This window comes from Rattus norvegicus, chromosome 8, assembly GCF_021556685.1.
Source record: "Rattus norvegicus strain SHRSP/BbbUtx chromosome 8, alternate assembly SHRSP_T2T, whole genome shotgun sequence".
In the NCBI taxonomy this organism is placed as follows: Eukaryota; Metazoa; Chordata; class Mammalia; order Rodentia; family Muridae; genus Rattus; species Rattus norvegicus.
The window spans coordinates 32,195,206-32,216,543 of record NC_141541.1 but is presented as its reverse complement, the minus strand read 5'-3'; positions in this window follow the sequence as shown (position 1 = coordinate 32,216,543).

Sequence of the window (21,338 nt, the reverse complement as noted above, 5' to 3'; positions counted from 1 at the left end):
AGTCAGACCCTGTGTATCCGCTGTATGATGTGAATCTGCAACATCCCCACCAGCTCTCGTTTTCAGTGATCAGTTCCCAGTTTGTATCACCATTTTGAAGACATCATTAGGAATGGGACCTCAATGGCAATAAATGAACGAACGAATGAATGAATGAATGAATGAATGAATGAATGAAGCAAGCCTACAGGAAGGCTTTGGAATATTGCATCTATTCCTCATTCTTGCTTATATTTTCAGCTTCATGGGCCATCACTCTGTGAATAGTCTCTACCACAAACAGGGCCATCCCTTCTCCCCCGTAGTTGACTGAAATTCTGCTGAAACCATGAGCCAAAACAAGCCTTTCCTCCCCTTAATAATGGGTCACATATTTTGTTACAGTGAGTCATACACCCTATGGTGGTTCCTTTACTATTGTTTCCCCTGTAAAGGCAGAGTTAGGTCTCCCTCAGTGGGTCTCAGGTGTCTACCTGCACCACTTGGAATGTGTGCCTGTACCTCCCCATTCCAACTCCCACATTTTAGAAACTGGGCCAGTCTTTAGTATAGGGATGATACTGGACCCTTGACATGGTCTTTGTTAAGCTGCATTGTTTTGAAGCTGCCTGATCTCCAGAGCCCAATTCTACATTAGTCGTTTTTCATGTTACTATGTCTAAGTCTCTGGCAAGCAGTTTAAGGGAGAACATCCCCTTAAATTTATTTCCAATAAAAGTTGAAGGAAAGGTGGTCCATCGTGGGGGGTGGCACATGATGCCAATTGCCTCCATGGTGCCAGGGGTATGCAGCTGAGCCTGGTCACCTCATGTGTTGCCTGAATAGGAAATAGAGCAAGCCCAGGTTTCCCCCAATAACCTACATTCTCCAATAAGACCTTACCTCCTAAGGGTTCCACAACATTCCAAAAACACCACCTGTACCTGGAAACCAAGTGTTCAAAGACATAAACCTATGAGGGTCCATTCATGTTCAAAGCACAAGACCTCCCAGTCCAGCCTTTTCTGCCATCTGACTGGTAGGACTGACACACCCATGCTGCATCCATATAAGAACCTGATTATTATTGCAGAGACCTCTTTAGACCTCTTACCCAGGCATAACTGAAAGACCTGCATGTTCGGCTGTCCTGTGGTGTCTGTGTTCCTCAAGAGCAGTGAATAGATGTGTCTGATTCAGGACTCTTCTGCAGCGCCTAGCACAGGGTCCCGGTTGTAGAGGGCACATGGCTGAACTGCGATTTGGCGATGCCCTTTGTTTTGTGGTTCTGCATTCTTCCTATCCTTTCATTTCTCTTTGTGGCTGGGGTGACACTTGTGTTAAGATTGGAGGTGGCCAGACAGAATAGCTGCATGTTCACACTTGGGTATCTGTGTGAAGCCCAGGCCACCTTTGAGTCTCCAAATACAGAACAGCCATGAAAGAGTGGGCTGCGCTCTCTTCAACATCTTCCGCCTTAGCCCACAGGGACTATTAACACAGGAGAGGTCAATAGTCTTGGGTTCTGAAGAAAACTGGCCATTCACTCCACGTACTTCAGCAAAGAACTCGAGCCAGAGCCTCCATCCATCCACTGCTCTCTACAGTCTTGCTTGTCTTTCTGAGCTCAGCCCAACACCCCCTGCCTGTCCCCCAGCCAACGCCCTTGGGAGAGAAAACTGTTTAAGATTCCCTGCACGGGGGAGAGGGGCATTGGGGGAGGGGGTCCTGCGAGTTGATCCCAAGCATCTTGCTGCAGAATGAATTAATCCTACCTGGTAAATTCTCCCACTCACTTCAGTCCATCTTGTTTGAGCTGGCAGGGCACCTCACAATGCTTCATTACCTGTGCCACTTGAAGGTAAGACTTCCTTTAATGAACTGAATGGTGTGGGGAGCCCCCTGCTAAGCGCCCCAGACAATGCTTTTGCCCTGAAAGGGAGGAAACCCTAACTGCCAGGCTTACCCAGAGGTCCAACTGCTAAGGAGTAAGAGGACCCGCCTCCTGCTTGCTGTCACTCACTCCTGACACACTTGACAAAAGTATAGAAAATGTTTACTCTCACTCCCAGGCCCCAGGATTGGAAAGATCCAGCCCTTTGTCTGCTTAATGCAACTACAGCCTCAGCATCACACCTTATTTTCTAACAGAGAAACAAAGCTACAAAAGGACTCATTTCCAGCGCTCTAGAAAGCACTCCAAGAAGCCGGTAGAGGCTTGTGCAAGAAATGGAACAGAAAAGCTGTATAGGACTTGTGTGGATGTGAAGCACCCAGGTACCTAAAACCAGGCCTGCAGGAGGCAGAGGTCTGGCATGTGGGACAGCAACAGCCAACCCTGTGGACAGTGAACATCTTTGTCCTTACACAGCCTGGCTCTCCTCACTGAGCAGGCACACTGTATGAAAAAGATTTCTCCTCATTAACCAGCCCTCTCTTCTTTCCCCTACCATTAGAGAGGGCTCCCACCAGAGGATAAAGTGCTGGGGCAGCTGAGGGAGGACAGTCAACTTGGCATGGCTGACTGAGACAAGGCAGAGGGCCATCAGGAGGGCTTAATTACATCTCCAGCATGCCATGCTTCTACTCCCGGAAACCTCCGCTGCCAAGCACACTCCCCCCACTCGCTGGCTTTGCTCTGTTTGATCTATGTTTTATCCCTCTCCTCTCCCAGCCTCCTTCCCTTGCTGGGTGGCATTTAATTTGTTACATTCCATGTGCTCCTTTTCATGAGTTTGTGTCTGCACACGGTCCTGTACTACGGTCCCTCAATTGCTGTTGCCCAAAGGGAGAAGGAAAGAAAGAAAGACCACGGCAAATGCCAGAGTGAACGCCATGTGTGAGCTGCCACGGGTAGGGACAGCTCCCACATGAAAGGGCCTTTGCATGCCTTGCATGGAGGAGAAACCCTGAGAGGGAGTGGAAGGGGAAAAGAAAATAGCTTGCAGAATGCACTACACAGTTTTCAGCATAAAAGGGTCTCCAACAGAATAGCCCCTGTTGTGAAGCTCCACTCACTGGGAATCGGCAAACAACTTTCCAGAAAGAAACCAAAGTATTAAAAAAAGAAAAAAAAATTGTACTGAAAAACAAATCCAAATGGGCTCTGGGCACCTGGCAGGAAAGCAAAATGAATAACAATATTCTGAGAGCCATGTGCCGAGTCTACTCATTCCTTGTGTCCCACACTACCATGGCCTCCTAAAAATATTTTTCTTTGCCTCCTGACTATAGCTTGTCTATAGTCAGCTTTGCAGTACTGTAATGAAATACCTGACACATCTGTTTATGAAGCAGAAAGGTTTTATTAAACTCATAGTATGGAGGTTACGGTCCTAGATAGATGGCCACACTACTCTGGATACCCGGTAAAGGTGTCAGATCATGGTAGGATTATTAATAAGAAGAAACCTCTCTCCTCACCAGCCTGGAACAGAGACAGACAGGAAGATACCCTGTTAATCTTCTACTGGATCTCACCTTTCAAAGGTCCCTTCACTTCCCATACTGTCACCCTGGAGATCCAAACTTTAACAAAGGGCCTCCTGGTGATATTCATCCAAACCAGTGCAGTGCTGAAGAGCTTAGGAATCCAGCCCATTACTGAGCAGCAAGTCGTATGATTTCCAAGTGCCTCAGTTTCTCCTCCAATCATTTCCTATCTTTTTAAATTATTTTATTACCATTATGTACATGAGTGTTTTGCCCTCACATAAGGCCGTATACCATGTGCATACCTGGTACACCCGGAGGCCAGAAAGAAGGGCTTCAGCTCCACTGGCACTGGAGATACAGATGGTTGTGAGCCACCATGTGGGTGCTGGGAATTAACGCCAGGTCCTCTGGGTGAGCAGCCGGTACTTTTAACTGCTGAGCCATGTCTCCAGCCCTAGGTTCTCCTCTCCACAGGGAGCTGGAAGACTAGCATTCCTGTGCAACACATGCCATTCACTGTAGACATCCATTTCTCTACAGGGAGTCAGTAGAGTTTACTGCCTTTGGAATAAAACAAGGGTGAAATGAAATATTCACACTCACAGGCTTTGAGCGGGCTCTGCTTTCTCCACAGAGGGGGGTTGGAGGCATCTTCCAGCCATCCATCATCTGCCCATGTTTTCATCCTCAACCCCTTCAGTCCCTCCAGTCTCCTTAGCCGGCTACATCCTGCTCTTGCCCTCCTCTGGCCCTTGGCATGCTACAGAAGACATCAGCCCCTCCTCACCCCTCCTTTCTATTGCTCCCCTGGCCTCCCTCTCCAGGCATCTGCTCTGAAAGGGGGTGATTAATGAAAAGGCCACCTGGGCATTGCATTAGGAGATTAAATTCTATAAAGCGCAGACCTGTGAGGTTGAAGAATCCTAAATCAGCATCCGGGTCACACCTGGGCCACTGCAGGATTTCTGCCGGCATGAGAAATGGCCCAGGCCGAGGGCAAGGCACAGTTCCTTGAGTCATCAAATCACAGAAGGCCTGAGCTACATAGGGTAGCAGAGGCCATTTCCCTAGTTGACTCAATCCTCACAACACATTAGATTAAGTGGTCAAACAGACTGCTCCGGGAACTCCTCCAACATGGGAGACTTCCCTGCACTGCAAGGGATCTGCTCCAAGGTAGAGGAGGAATCTCAAGTGTGCCTCACTTTAACTGTTATCTCCATCCGCTGCCCTTACTCACTCCTTCATTCATCATCCATTCATTCACAGATGTGTGCAGATCAACCCATGCAATGCTGTCAATCACTCGAAAACAGACCAACCTAGTCTAATGCTGCAACAGGAGAGGTTCTGGGTCCTGTGAGAATCCATGGAAGAAGTGCCACTGGAGCTTTGCAGGGAAAGCTTATGGGGGGACAGGTCAGAAAGGGCATGCTGGGAGGAATGATACTGAGAGCGGAAATTGATCATAAAGTAAGTCAAATAGATAGCAAGCATGGGAAGAAGGCTGGCTCATTAGGCCATGGGTATAGTCAGACAACCCACGAGGGGGCTTCGTAGATGAACAAGGCGGTTCCAGTGCAGAGAGGACTAGAGAAAAGGAGTGTGCTCAGGAAACTTCATGAGCTGTCCATTCCACATGGCCATCCTGGAAACCAGTGTGTTCAGGCTGGTAGAGTAAAGCACCATAGGCTGAATGGCTTACTCACAGCAGAAAATAACCACTCACAATTCGAGGACGATGGAGCCAGAGGCATGGCACTGGCAGAGATGGTGCCTGGTGACGTCCCTCATTCTGCTTCACAGATAGCTCCTTTCTCCCACCTCCCCAGTTGGTGAAAACTGGAGGACTCTGACATCCTCATCCCTTGGGAGAGCATTGGTTCCACTCACTAGGTACCACCTCCATTATTTAGTAATCTCCCTAAGGCTCCACCTCCTAGGACTGCTCCTAGGTGTTCAGGGTTGGGTTTCTTTATATGCATCCTAGGGAGCGCATGTTCAGTTTGTTTCTTGTCCACCAGGATCCTAGTGACATCACCAACATTCCTGATCTCTCGACTCCCAGGACTGCTCCAGCTCTGTCTCGGGGCCTCATGCATGGTCTGAACACCAGGAGGCCCTAGCTCTTAGTTATGACAGTCACCTGATGTCACTTGCTGTCATTTGTCAGGTCATTGCTCCTGGTGATGCTCTGCTCAAAAGCAGCCACAGTACAGGCAATCTAAGAGGCCATTACTCACCACATTTTTCTCAAGTCCACCAGGAATGGGGCAGAGCTCAGCTCCTTCTAGTCCCTGGTCCCCAACAAGAACTCAGAAGCACTCCCGGAGGGCTAAAGAAGGAATCTCCTCTTCCTCACTTTACACATCCCTACTCATCTCCAGTTTCAATTCCTCCACTACCCAGTATGATAATGAAACTCTGGGTGATATTTTAAAACAGAAAATGCCTTTCATATAAAAATAAAAGCTACACAGTCATAAAATGAGTTAACACTAAGCAAAAACGAAGAAAACAAGCATCACCATACATGTGACATGGATGTGCCTAGGCACGATTTTCTGGATACAAGCTATGCGGCTATACGGAGGGGTTTCCAGAAGACCTAAATTCACGACACAGAAAGCATATTCAAGGACTAGGAAAGCAGGGAAGGGGAGTAGCTGCCAATGGGTAGGGACTTCTGAGGGTGATAAAATCTTCTGAAAATAGGTTGTGGTGGCAGCAACACAGCAGTGTGCTATACAGGATGCCCATGAACTCTATACGTTCATGTGACTACAGTGGTCACCATGCTACACGCATATCACCATGCAATGTGTATGTTGCCATGCTGCATATATGTTACCAGCATAAGAAAAGGCCTGCTATTCTGTGCCGTTGGCAGCATGTTCCTGAGGTTTACATTGTAGCATTTCATCCTCATTCTGCCCTGACGCACTCTTCTCACGTAAAATGAAGGAGCCAAGGTCCACCCTGGCCAGGACAGAAGGCCCAGTGCTCAGGCTCACTCACCAGCCTCTGGACATCTGATCCAGAGTCTTTGTTCCAAACTGATGAGTACACAGTGTGGTCTGCTAGGGAATTTCACTTGCCCAGTCGTCAACAAGAAAACGGAAGTGGGAAGCGTCAGGTGGGAAAGGGACCAAGTTAAATCCTCCATGTCCCCTTCTGCCTATAAACGTCTGCAGGAGGCAGGCAGATGCTGCAAGGAATGATGTGTGTGAAGACACGCTCTCCTTCTAGTAGGTGCTATAGCTTGAATACCCTCACTGGAGCTCACAAGGAATCTTCTAATCTCCACTGTGAGGAGTGAAGAGGGTGGAAACTTGATCTAACTATGGTATTCAGATGATGGATAATTGAAGCCATATGGAGGAGGCCCTAACCTATGGAACTATGGCTTTTAAGATGAAGAGGAGACCAGAGCTAGGACAACTATGTCTCCATGGTTCTGTATCACCTTAGGACTCTGTACAGTTACTACCAGTGCTAGGGGAACTTCTCACTTTTGAACCAACTTTCAGATTGATGCACTATTCATCAATGTTTATTCTCTGCAAATTTCCAGTTACACTCTACTATCTATCTATCTATCTATCTATCTATCTATCTATCTATCTATCACAGTACTGTATGTAAGGTTTTTATGGTTGGGTGTATGTGTATGTACATGTGCTTTCTGCAGTGTGGAGGCAAGAGGTAAGGGCCAAGTGTTATTTTTAACTCTCAACCTATTTTCCCCTTAAGACAGACACCTCATTGAACCCAGAGCTAGGTTGATTAGACGGCCAATGATCTTCAAGGATCATCTGCCTCCATTTTCCCAGCATGAGAGTTACAAGTATTTGCTACCATGTCTGCTTTTTATAGAGGTGTTGGGGAGCAGAACTTCGGTCCTCATCCTTGTGGGACAGACACTTTACCAACCAATCCCTCTCCCCAACTCCAGGACGGTGGCTTTCTAGGATAATGACACCTGAACTAGGACATCTATCTCTCATCTGCCATTCTGTAACATCCCTACAAGCAAGGAGTACCTCCAGTTTTTCACCCTTTTTCTTTATGAATCACCCAGTCTTGGATGCTCAGATATAGCCATGGAAAACTGAGTAAGGCGCCCAGGTTCATCCTCCTAGAGAAGAAAGGCATAGAGAGTATGGGGGTAGTGTGACACCTGGGGTTCCAGTAGGGACACACAGAGGAACAGGAAGCAGGAATAGGAAACATGTAGAAAGACATCAATAAGAGGAAAGAAGACAGATCTGGGAGCAGGGCCAGGCAGTCAGTGGACTGAAAACTACATTTTGGATGAACAGGTTGTAGGCAGAACAAGAGCTAGCCTTCCCTCTTCTGAATCCCCAGAGAGCACTGTGGCCCAATGCATTGACCTTTGGCCTCTATTCTGCACACTCCATGACATCTCCTCTCTTAGTTGGCAAACTAAGGACCCGCCAGCTAGAAGCAGGTGAGGGGACACAGAAGAGAGAACGGGAGAGAGATGGCAAAACTGACTGCAGAAGGAAGAAGGGGTCTACTACACTTGACCTCTGACACCCCTACCACTCAATCCCTGAGGCATCCATCCACAGAGGGAAACCTCCTGGGTCTGCCAGAGAACACAGGGAAGCCAAACCCATGTGACTGTAGAAATGGAATCTTGTGGGTTTTATCTGATTTACTTGGTTGTTTTGTTGTTGTTGCTCCTGCTCTTTGTTTGTGTGTGTTTGTTGGACAGAGTTTCTAGCCAAGACTGGCCTTAAAGTCTTCAGAACTGAAAGTGATTTTGCACTCTGATCTCCGTCCCTCTACCTCCCACCCGCTAGAATTGCAAGTGTTGGCCATAGTGTCCTGTTCACGTGATGCTTCTTAGAAACACAAGTCAGAAACTGGGGGCTTTAAAGTATGTAAGAGACTTGAGACCATGACAGGAAGCACAGGCTGAAATCCCATTCAAGCTACTCCTGTTCCCTGGGTTTGAACTCCTGTCTCTGGGCATAGGTCCAAGTATACAAGGCAAATTAGACTCTCTAACCTGGTTGTGGGTATAGAGCTGATGGCACGAGGGGAGGGCCCATGTGCAGATCAGATGACATAAGTGGGAGAAATTTTGCTCACTACTTGGTAGGAACTAACCAATTGGGCCCCTAAGCCCATGCAGAGCCAGCCCTCTGAGTAGCACTTGTATCAGGCCTACCACCATGCCCTAACTCGCTTTCCATGGCTTTAGTAAAACAACCTAGCCAAAAAGCAACTTGAAGAGAAACATGTTCCTGTGCCCTATAGATCCCCTGAGAAGAGACAGCACAGGAACTCAAAGCAGGAAGCTGGGGGCAGGGACTGAGCAGAGACCACAGAGAAAGGCTGCTGCAGGCCTGCTGCTTTGCTTGCTTACTCCTCTTCAGTTACCTTTCATCTACAGCCCAGGACCCCTTGCATCGGAATGGCACTGCCCACAGGGGCCTGCACCCTCCTACACCAGCTAGGGATCAAGTAAATGGCCCCACAGACACGCCCACAGGCCAATCTGATAGCAGCAATTCCTAAACTGAGGTTACTTCTCTTTCCAGGTGTATCAAGTTGTGTGCCAAGTTTAACCACCACAGCCCGGAATCTGGCAGGCTGTTGGCCGCCCTGAGATGATAACCCAGTCCAGTAAGGCGTATGCGCCCCATAACTTTACTCTGACCCCAATCTAAAGACACCTGCCTCCTGCAGACCCCATATGGAAAAAAAATTAGCTAACCAAATAATTAATTAATTAAATTAATTAAATTATACTAAAAATTGCATGCAAGAAGGTACCCAGCTCTCTGCTTCCAGACCCCATGGGAAAGAGACCTCACCGCCTGGTCAGGTGGGCACTCCTGAGACTGCATAAGCTCCCGGAAGGGGCGGCACAGGTCTTCCTGGTTGCTGCGGCCGCAAAGAGCCCGTGGGCAGCACTCCAAGAGCGAACTTGAGCCTCGGGACCACAGGTAAGACCAACTTTTCTGCTGCAAGAAAGCTGCCTGGTGAACTCAAGACACAGGCCCACAGGAACAGCTGAAGACCTGTAGAGAGGAAAAACTACACGCCCGAAAGCAGAACACTCTGTCCCCATAACTGACTGAAAGAGAGGAAAACAGGTCTACAGCACTCCTGACACACAGGCTTATAGGACAGTCTAGCCACTGTCAGAAATAGCAGAACAAAGTAACACTAGAGATAATCTGATGGCGAGAGGCAAGCGCAGGAACCCAAGCAACAGAAACCAAGACTACATGGCATCATCGGAGCCCAATTCTCCCACCAAAACAAACATGGAATATCCAAACACACCAGAAAAGCAAGATCTAGTTTCAAAATCATATTTGATCATGATGCTGGAGGACTTCAAGAAAGACGTGAAGAACTTCCTTAGGGAAACACAGGAAAACATTAATAAACAAGTAGAAGCCTACAGAGAGGAATCACAAAAATCCCTGAAAGAATCGCAGAAATCCCTGAAAGAATTCCAGGAAAACACAATCAAACAGTTGAAGGAATTAAAAATGGAAATAGAAGCAATCAAGAAAGAACACATGGAAACAACCCTGGATATAGAAAACCAAAAGAAGAGACAAGGAGCTGTAGATACAAGCTTCACCAACAGAATACAAGAGATGGAAGAGAGAATCTCAGGAGCAGAAGATTCCATAGAAATCATTGACTCAACTGTCAAAGATAATGTAAAGCAGAAAAAGCTACTGGTCCAAAACATACAGGAAATCCAGGACTCAATGAGAAGATCAAACCTAAGGATAATAGGTATAGAAGAGAGTGAAGACTCCCAGCTCAAAGGACCAGTAAATATCTTCAACAAAATCATAGAAGAAAACTTCCCTAACCTAAAAAAAGAGATACCCATAGACATACAAGAAGCCTACAGAACTCCAAATAGATTGGACCAGAAAAGAAACACCTCCTGTCACATAATTGTCAAAACACCAAACGCACAAAATAAAGAAAGAATATTAAAAGCAGTAAGGAAAAAAGGTCAAGTAGCATATAAAGGCAGACCTATCAGAATCACACCAGACTTCTCGCCAGAAACTATGAAGGCCAGAAGATCCTGGACTGATGTCATACAGACCCTAAGAGAACACAAATGCCAGCCCAGGTTACTGTATCCTGCAAAACTCTCAATTAACATAGATGGAGAAAACAAGATATTCCATGACAAAACCAAATTTACACAATATCTTTCTACAAATCCAGCACTACAAAGGATAATAAATGGTAAAGCCCAACATAAGGAGGCAAGCTATACCCTAGAAGAAGCAAGAAACTAATCGTCTTGGCAACAAAACAAAGAGAGTGAAAGCACACAAACATAACCTCACATCCAAATATGAATATAACGGGAAGCAATAATCACTATTCCTTAATATCTCTCAACATCAATGGCCTCAACTCCCCAATAAAAAGAAATAGATTAACAAACTGGGGACCCTGCATTCTGCTGCCTATAGGAAACACACCTCAGAGACAAAGACAGACACTACCTCAGAGTGAAAGGCTGGAAAACAATTTTCCAAGCAAATGGTCAGAAGAAGCAAGCTGGAGTAGCCATTCTAATATCAAATAAAATCAATTTTCAACTAAAAGTCATCAAAAAAGATAAGGAAGGACACTTCATATTCATCAAAGGAAAAATCCACCAAGATGAACTCTCAATCCTAAATATCTATGCCCCAAATACAAGGGCACCTACATACGTAAAAGAAACCTTACTAAAGCTCAAAACACACATTGCACCTCACACAATAATAGTGGGAGATTTCAACACCCCACTCTCATCAATGGACAGATCACGGAAACAGAAATTAAACAGTGATGTCGACAGACTAAGAGAAGTCATGAGCCAAATGGACTTAACGGATATTTATAGAACATTCTATCCTAAAGCAAAAGGATATACCTTCTTCTCAGCTCCTCATGGTACTTTCTCCAAAATTGACCATATAATTGGTCAAAAAACGGGCCTCAACAGGTACAGAAAGATAGAAACAATCCCATGCGTGCTATCGAACCACCACGGCCTAAAACTGGTCTTCAATAACAATAAGGGAAGAATGCCCACATATACGTGGAAATTGAACAATGCTCTACTCAATGATAACCTGGTCAAGGAAGAAATAAAGAAAGAAATTAAAAACTTTTTAGAATTTAATGAAAATGAAGGTACAACATACCCAAACTTATGGGACACAATGAAAGCTGTGCTAAGAGGAAAACTCATAGCGCTGAGTACCTGCAGAAAGAAACAGGAAAGAGCATATGTCAGCAGCTTGACAGCACACCTAAAAGCTCTAGAACAAAAAGAAGCAAATACACCCAGGAGGAGTAGAAGGCAGGAAATAATCAAACTCAGAGCTGAAATCAACCAAGTAGAAACAAAAAGGACCATAGAAAGAATCAACAGAACCAAAAGTTGGTTCTTTGAGAAAATCAACAAGATAGATAAACCCTTAGCCAGACTAACGAGAGGACACAGAGAGTGCATCCAAATTAACAAAATCAGAAACGAAAAGGGAGACATAACTACAGATTCAGAGGAAATTCAAAAAATCATGAGATCTTACTATTAAAAACCTATATTCAACAAAACTTGAAAATCTTCAGGAAATGGACAATTTCCTAGACAGATACCAGGTATCGAAGTTAAATCAGGAACAGATAAACCAGTTAAACAACCCCATAACTCCTAAGGAAATAGAAGCAGTCATTAAAGGTCTCCCAACCAAAAAGAGCCCAGGTCCAGACGGGTTTAGTGCAGAATTCTATCAAACCTTCATAGAAGACCTCATACCAATATTATCCAAACTATTCCACAAAATTGAAACAGATGGATCACTACCGAATACCTTTTACGAAGCCACAATTACTCTTATACCTAAACCACACAAAGACACAACAAAGAAAGAGAACTTCAGACCAATTTCCCTTATGAATATCGACGCAAAAATACTCAACAAAATTCTGGCAAACCGAATTCAAGAGCACATCAAAACAATCATCCACCATGATCAAGTAGGCTTCATCCCAGGCATGCACGGATGGTTTAATATACAGAAAACCATCAACGTGATCCATTATATAAACAAACTGAAAGAACAGAACCACATGATCATTTCATTAGATGCTGAGAAAGCATTTGACAAAATTCAACACGCCTTCATGATAAAAGTCCTGGAAAGAATAGGAATTCAAGGCCCAAACCTAAACATAGTAAAAGCCATATACAGCAAACAAATTGCTAACATTAAATTAAATGGAGAGAAACTTGAAGCAATCCCACTAAAATCAGGGACTAGACAAGGCTGCCCACTCTCTCCCTACTTATTCAATATAGTTCTTGAAGTTCTAGCCAGAGCAATCAGACAACAAAAGGAGATCAAGGGGATACAGATCGGAAAAGAAGAGGTCAAAATATCACTATTTGCAGATGATATGATAGTATATTGAAGTGATACCAAAAGTTCCACCAGAGAACTACTAAAGTTGATAAACAACTTCAGCAAAGTGGCTGGGTATAAAATTAACTCAAATAAATCAGTTGCCTTCCTCTATACAAAAGAGAAACAAGCCGAGAAAGAAATTAGGGAAACGACACCCTTCATAATAGACCCAAATAATATAAAGTACCTCAGTGTGACTTTAACCAAGCAAGTAAAAGATCTGTACAATAAGAACTTCAAGACACTGAGGAAAGAAATTGAAGAAGACCTCAGAAGGTGGAAAGATCTCCCATGCTCATGGATTGGCAGGATTAATATAGTAAAAAATGGCAATTTTACCAAAATTTTACCAAAAGCAATCTACAGATTCAATGCAATCCCCATCAAAATACCAATCCAATTCTTCAAAGAGTTAGACAGAACAATTTGCAAATTCATCTGGAATAACAAAAAACCCAGGATAGCTAAAGCTATCCTCAACAATAAAAGGAATTCAGGGGGAATCACTATCCCTGAACTCAAGCAGTATTACAGAGCAATAGTGATAAAAACTGCATGGTATTGGTACAGAGACAGACAGATAGACCAATGGAATAGAATTGAAGACCCAGAAATGAACCCACACACCTATGGTCACTTGATTTTTGACAAAGGAGCCAAAACCATCCAATGGAAAAAAGATAGCATTTTCAGCAAATGGTGCTGGTTCAACTGGAGGTCAACATGTAGAAGAATGCAGATCGATCCATGCTTATCACCCTGTACAAAGCTTAAGTCCAAGTGGATCAAGGACCTCCACATCAAACCAGACACACTCAAACTAATAGAAGAAAAACTAGGGAAGCATCTGGAACACATGGGCACTGGAAAAAATTTCCTGAACAAAACACCAATGGCTTACACTCTAAGATCAAGAATCGACAAATGGGATCTCATAAAACTGCAAAGCTTCTGTAAGGCAAAGGACACTGTGGTTAGGACAAAACAGCAACCAACAGATTGGGAAAAGATCTTTACCAATCCTACAACAGATAGAGGCCTTATATCCAAAATATACAAAGAACTCAAGAAGTTAGACTGCAGGGAAACAAATAACCCTATTAAAAAATGGGGTTCAGAGCTAAACAAAGAATTCACAGCTGAGGAATGCCGAATGGCTGAGAAACACCTAAAGAAATGTTCAACATCTTTAGTCATAAGGGAAATGCAAATCAAAACAACCCTGAGATTTCACCTCACACCAGTGAGAATGGCTAAGATCAAAAACTCAGGTGACAGCAGATGCTGGCGAGGATGTGGAGAAGGAGGAACACTCCTCCATTGTTGGTGGGATTGCAGACTGGTACAACCATTCTGGAAATCAGTCTGGAGGTTCCTCAGAAAATTGGACATTGAACTGCCTGAGGATCCAGCTATACCTCTCTTGGGCATATACCCAAAAGATGCCTCAACATATAAAAGAGACACGTGCTCCACCATGTTCATTGCAGCCTTATTTATAATAGCCAGAAACTGGAAAGAACCCAGATGCCCTTCAACAGAGGAATGGATACAGAAAATGTGGTACATCTACACAATGGAATATTACTCAGCTATCAAAAACAACGAGTTTATGAAATTCGTAGGCAAATGGTTGGAACTGGAAAATATCATCCTGAGTAAGCTAACCCAATCACAGAAAGACATACATGGTATGCACTCATTGATAAGTGGCTATTAGCCCAAATGCTTGAATTACCCTAGATCCCTAGAACAAACGAAACTCAAGACGGATGATCAAAATGTGAATGCTTCACTCCTTCTTTAAATGAGGAAAAAGAATACCCTTGGCAGGGAAGGGAGAGGCAAAGATTAAAACAGAGACTGAAGGAACACCCATTCAGAGCCTGCCCCACATGTGGCCCATACATATACAGCCACCCAATTAGACAAGATGGATGAAGCAAAGAAGTGCAGACCAACAGGAGCCGGATGTAGATCGCTCCTGAGAGACACAGCCAGAATACAGCAAATACAGAGGCGAATGCCAGCAGCAAACCACTGAACTGAGAATAGGTCCCCCGTTGAAGGAATCAGTGAAAGAACTGGAAGAGCTTGAAGGGGCTCAAGACCCCATATGTACAACAATGTCAAGCAACCAGAGCTTCCAGGGACTAAGCCACTACCTAAAGACTATACATGGACTGACCCTGGACTCTGACCCCATAGGTAGCAATGAATATCCTAGTAAGAGCACCAGTGGAAGGGGAAGCCCTGGGTCCTGCTAAGACTGAACCCCCAGTGAACTAGACTATGGGGGGAGGGCGGCAATGGGGGGGGTTGGGAGGGGAACACCCATAAGGAAGGGGAGGGGGGAGGGGGATGTTTGCCCGGAAACCGGGAAAGGGAATAACACTCGAAATGTATATAAGAAATACTCAAGTTAATAAAAAAAAAAAAAAAGAAGGTACCCAGCAAGAACCACTCCTGTATCTTTCGAATTATTCCAAATCCCAAGTCTGTGACCCTTTGGCATTGAGTGACCCTTTCACAGGGATCTCATATCAGCATATCAGCTATTTATATTATGTTTCATAACAGTACCAAAATTACAGTCATGAGGTAGCAACAAAAGTCATTTTATGGTTGGAAATCACTACGACATGAGAAACTGTATTAGAGGATCTCAGCACTAGGAAGCTTGAGAACCACTGACCTAGACAACATCAAGCAAGGTGTTTAGCAAAGCTGAGTCAGGCGTGTCTTGCCTGAGACAAACCCTTTCTATGCTAGCCAATGGCCAACGGTCCTTTCTCCCCTAGCTACCCGGGCCGACATTCTCACCAGCAGACTGTATTCTTACTTCTCGACTGTCCATATCCCTTACTACATTTGTTACAGGACCATCATCCTTGCTTCCTCTTGGGCTGGTTCCTTCCCCAGACTTACAGAGCTGGTCCTGGGCCTTGGGTTGCACCCGTTCATACGATTCAACAATACAACTCATCCATGAGGCTACTGCAGGCTGCTTCCAGGCATGCAAGGGATTCTAGTCCCAGACACTTGTTAGAAATGCTTGTCATTTACAAGAAGGATACTGTCAGTCCATGGGTGTCTGGGGCCACCCTACAAAATAGCTTGGATAAGAGTGAAGCCAGCACAGCATGGAGAACACAGTCCTACGGTGGTTGAGAGACAGAGAGAGGAAGGGGAAAGAGGTGGCATCCCAATGACATTACAAGTCCCAGAGTCAGCTGCGCTTGAAGACAATCCTAACTCCTTCGCTTACTCTTTATATGAAGGACTTGAATTGAATTTTTGACACTAAAAAGGAAATGATGTCTCTATAATAGGCTTTCTGGGAGGCTTGGTTGAGATAATACAAGCAAAGCACTTAGGCCAGGGCCTGGCACATAGTAATCCCTCAATAAATAATGATGGCTATTATGGGAAACAAATGGGATGATGGATTTGAAAACACTCAGAAAAGGCATAAAACATTATAGAAAAGTGAGGTGCTGGTTATGGACTTTTCTGATCTACACCTCACATTGTAGCTTTATTGCTACTCTCTCCTTCGCTAAATATTTCATGTACCCAATTAGACTGGGAGAGCCTCGTGGTAGGGACTGTGGTTTATAGGCAGTGTTAGCCATCCCAGAACATAACTTGGTTGTCAAGTACACCACAGCACAGCAGGGCAATCCAGATCTCAGGCTTCTGGCACTGGCCCCGCCTCTTACCTGCTGGTAACCATAGGGAGATGCTTTCGTTCCTGTGAGGCCTAGCTTTCCACTACAAAAAGTGGGACTAAGCTGATAACCACCACGTTTAATCAATTAGGAGGATTATGTTAGTTTTTTGTCTTTCTATGTGTTACCATTTTGGGTTTCTTTCCTTTGAAGTCGGGTTTCATGATGTTGCTCAGGCTCACTTTGAGCTCACTATATAGCCTAGGCTGGCTTTGAACTGACAATGATCCTATCCTCCTGACTCAGCTGTCTAAGTACTGGGCGACAGACATGCACTACCATTTGCAGCTTTAAAATTAGTTTATTTACTCATTAAGTAAATTAGTTACAAATAAGATTAGTATAACTGTACAGCATGCGTAACCACCCTTGGCACGTAGTCATTTCTGTGACAGTAGGTGGTAAGACCCACTAATTAGATTATTATTGAAAATAAAAACATCTGCTAACTATATAAGGGACATCCAATCCTTTCCCCAAAGCTGAGGTGGACATAGCAAGCCCCTGCCTGTAAGCTCACTTCCTAACTCTATCCTATCTTCCATCATCTGGAATCCTCATGTCCACCTTTAAAACTGGAAGGAAGCTAAGGAGATGTGTGAGTTTGCAGATGAGAGAAGGGAGATTTGGAAAGGCTACACAATTTACCCAATGTACACAGCTTGCTATAAGCAGCGTGTGAGAGAAGCCAGGGCATGTGACTCCAGCCTCCTCGTGGTTTCCCCACTCTACTTCACTGCCTGAGGAGATGATACACAAGCATATGGCCGAAACATATAAACACAAACAACTGCAGCTGCAGATTCCTCCCTTCCTTTAACAAATATTTATTTAGCGCTGAAATATGTACAACTGCCAAGAAATTAGGGAAATGGACTTGAATGGAGTAGAGCCACTCTCCACCTTGTTGTTCTTAGGAAACAGGTGGTCAGGCTACCTTTCACAAGTTCTCTTGGCAAATGCTAAAGCACTTAAGAGTGGCCAAATACACAAGACAATTATGGAGTTGATAAAGCTTACAATATGAGTTTGAGCATACCATAAGTCTTCAATATTGAGAATGAATTACTGAGTACCAATGAACCAACAGATGGATTCATGGATGAATAGATGGATGGATGGATGGATGGATGGATGGATGGATGGATGGATGGATGGATGGATGGATGCATGGATGGATGGATGCATGGATGCATGGATGGATGCATGGATGCATGGATGCATGGATGAATCAATGAATTGATGGATCAATACATGGATGGATCAATACATGGGAGGATAGGTGGACAGGCAAATGAAGAAATAGATGGATAGGTTTTTCTAGAGGCAAATGTATCTTTGAGCTATGAGAACAGAACATTGTACAAATATCCTCTCTTGATTTTTTCCCCTTAAGCATTTGATATGTAATATGAGAGAATGAGTTGTTCATTTAAGAGATGAAAAGAACTCAGAAAATTCAATATGCTAGTCTTACATATTAGGAAGCAGTAACTAGAGTTAGGGGTCATATATGAGTGTTCAAATCCATGGCCTCTGCAAACATAACCATCTAGAACACGGGTTGTTCCTACTTCTCAAATGAGATCACATCTTACGAAAGTTAAGATGCATCCAGAGCCCTTCCTTGACCCAGAGAAGCCATGCTCACTGAAGCCGCCTTCCCCCAAGAATAAATATGCTTTACCAGGAGAGTTATCTGGCCTTTTTTTCTGTGGAGATAGATCCTGGTTAAAGAGTGGAAGGTTGTCGGATGGTCCCTGGAACACCATTTTATGAAGCTGCTAATGAAATCTATCTACTTCCAAAGGAGCTGGCTCTGCTTTTGATCACTGCTCATTTTTTGAGGAAAAGCATCTACTTTTCCTGTCCTGTTGCCCATTGTAATCCTGTTTGTCCCATCCCTCATTCAGTCCAGCCATGTCTGGGCTGGTGCACAGTGACATTAAGAGATGCACCTGCAATTCTGCCTACCTTTTCTCCACCATCTTGCCCTGTCCTTCTGTCTGCTCCCTCTCAGGCATACTCTCTGACACTTCTGGACCTTTTAGACCCACAGTTCAGAAAGCCTGGGCCCTCTCTCCTAACTCATTGACTATATTGAAAGTTTAATACTTTGGACTCCCTGCCAAGATGACATACCACAAAAAGCACACCGTGTTTTCAAAAGAGTCTTCTTGGTATTCAGTGAGATACCATCCTGACCAAAACAAATTGCAAGCTGAGACAAGCAGGTAATGATGTTAACCACAGAAAGTTATCGGACGGGAGGATGAACGGCTATCCCTGAAGTTCTGTTGTAAACTGCCAATACTAGTGTAGAATTCCCAATGCACTTTAACGGCTGGAAGGCATGAAATACCTCAAGACTCCAAGGAATCAAAACATCAAATGACACAGGATAAGAAATGCAAACCAAGCCACCTGCTGTGCTCTTCAACTATTTCCAATGATTTTTCTGATGCTTTGAACTGATTCAACCCAAAGTATATTTGGACCCTAAATAGTTATTGCTTTGATTTTTAAACTGGGTATAATTTAATTCACAAAGTCCCAACTCTCCACCATTCCTCAGTACAAGGCTGGAAGCACAAAGCCTCTGAGGCCCGTGTTGCTTTTCTCCTTAGAACAAAAGAATTACAGTTCATTTCTGTCTGAAGAATGCAACCATGTCAGGAAGAGAAATGGACAGAACAGCAGAACCATTGCAAGAGGAAGGGTTAGCCTGAGTCTGAAGAAACCAGGTGTGAGCTGTGCAGAGGGGTTTATCTTCCAAATAGATTTTTTTCTATTCTAGATTCTTCTTCAAGATACTCATTACCTAACAGCAGAAGAAAGAGTAGGACACAGAAAGGTAAGAAAGACAGAGGATCATTAAGCCAAGCCATTAAGTGTCAGTCCATCCTCTTGCCCATTGTCTGAACCCAACACTATACATAACATCACTACCTTACAAAAGGCAGTAAACCATGAGAAGTATCTCTGTTCAGACATGAAGGGTAACTGAGGATGAGGAGGCCAAACCTGAACCTGAAGTGGCCACCTTCTAGTGTGATTCCCAGTCTCCTACCTATTGGGTTTGCTCTAAAGAACTAGTATGTTTGTCCTCCATGCAGGAAGAGCCCTATTGCCACATTCAGAACCATTTGCAAAGCCTGTGTCCTTAAACGTTCACAGTATTTTTATCAGACATTAGGAAAGCCCTTGGTAATTTGCAGCAATTTGGTATGCTTGCTTTGCTTTTAGAAAATCCACAGCAATTCAATAAACACCCAGTCACTGTGGCTGTTAACACACACACAATATCTCTCCAGCTGCCTACCAGCTGTCATTCCAGGAAAGAGAGCCATCAGAGCCTTTCCACAAACTCCCCATGTCTTTGACCCCCACACCTTTCTCTCTCCTACTAACATGAACATCCCCAAGAAGACCACATTCCCTACTACACATATATGCACACACACACACACACACACACACACACACACACACACACACACACAGTTTCATTCTACCTTTCTCCTGGGTACTGGGAAATGAGTACACAGCCAAGTGGGGAAGCCCTTTGTGTGTCCCAAGTTGGCCTCATCTGGCTGTAAGGTACCATCTGTTGCATTTCCAGGGATGATCAAGACCCAGAAAGAAGGAACCACCTCTCCATCTGCTCTCTTCAGCACAAGCTACCTTGGACTTGCTAAGCCTAGTTGCAAAAACACCAGTTCAAAGGCAATAGTCTGGACTCTACCACAAAAACCTGCCATTGTTCCTAGGACCTCAGAGTCATAACTAGTTTTAAATTCCTAGTTCCTTTCCTCACTTGTCATAAAGTTCTCTGGTTAATCCCAGGGGATCACTCTTAGTAAGTGTTCTATTAGCCACCGCCTTCAGAAGCATATGCTGGTACAGACAACCCACTAAGGTCCATGACTAAAGTCCGGCTTCTAATAGCTATTTACTGCTTTGAGAGCCTAAGGCCACTTCTCTCATAGTTTTCCATGGCTTAAGCAGAGAGCTTGATATACAATAAGTACCTAAGAAGCATGCATTCACTTTAATGAATGAAAGGACTCATTATTGGACACCATTATTTGCATGACTTATACAGTGGGACATAAAAGTACTTTATAACCTTTGCATCTTGTTATTTCAGTGATTCCAAACCAACCCCTTCCTAGAAATCCCTGCCAACAACCTTTAGTCAAACTCAGCACTCTTTCCAAAGAGAAAAACAAAACAAAACAAAACAAAACAAAAAAAACTAGATGTTCTTGAAACTAAAAAGATCATGTTTTAGTGCCGCTATGTCATCACCTGAGCCATCAGAGACTAGGTGGATATTTGGCAAAATCAGCCATAGAGATGTCTCCTCAAAGCACCTTCTACCTGCTGTGAGCCAACATGTATGACAAATAAGGCTTGTGAAAACCCAGTTACTACCTACCCATCGCTAGTACCCAGAAGCCACTGAGAGTCTTCAAAGGTAGGATTCACCGAGCACCAGTTGCCCTTGAGAAACAACACCACATAGTACTTCTAATCCAGCCATCGCCTCCCTCACAGTAAGTGCTCACCATAATGGGCTGGCCTAATGGTGCTTGTATTTTAATGCTAATTTGGGACCCTCAAGACTGGTTACCCTGAAGAGAAAAGAGAGTCCTTCTGCAGGTAAGACACTGAGTGACCCTGCCTCCAGTTAATTGTGATTGAT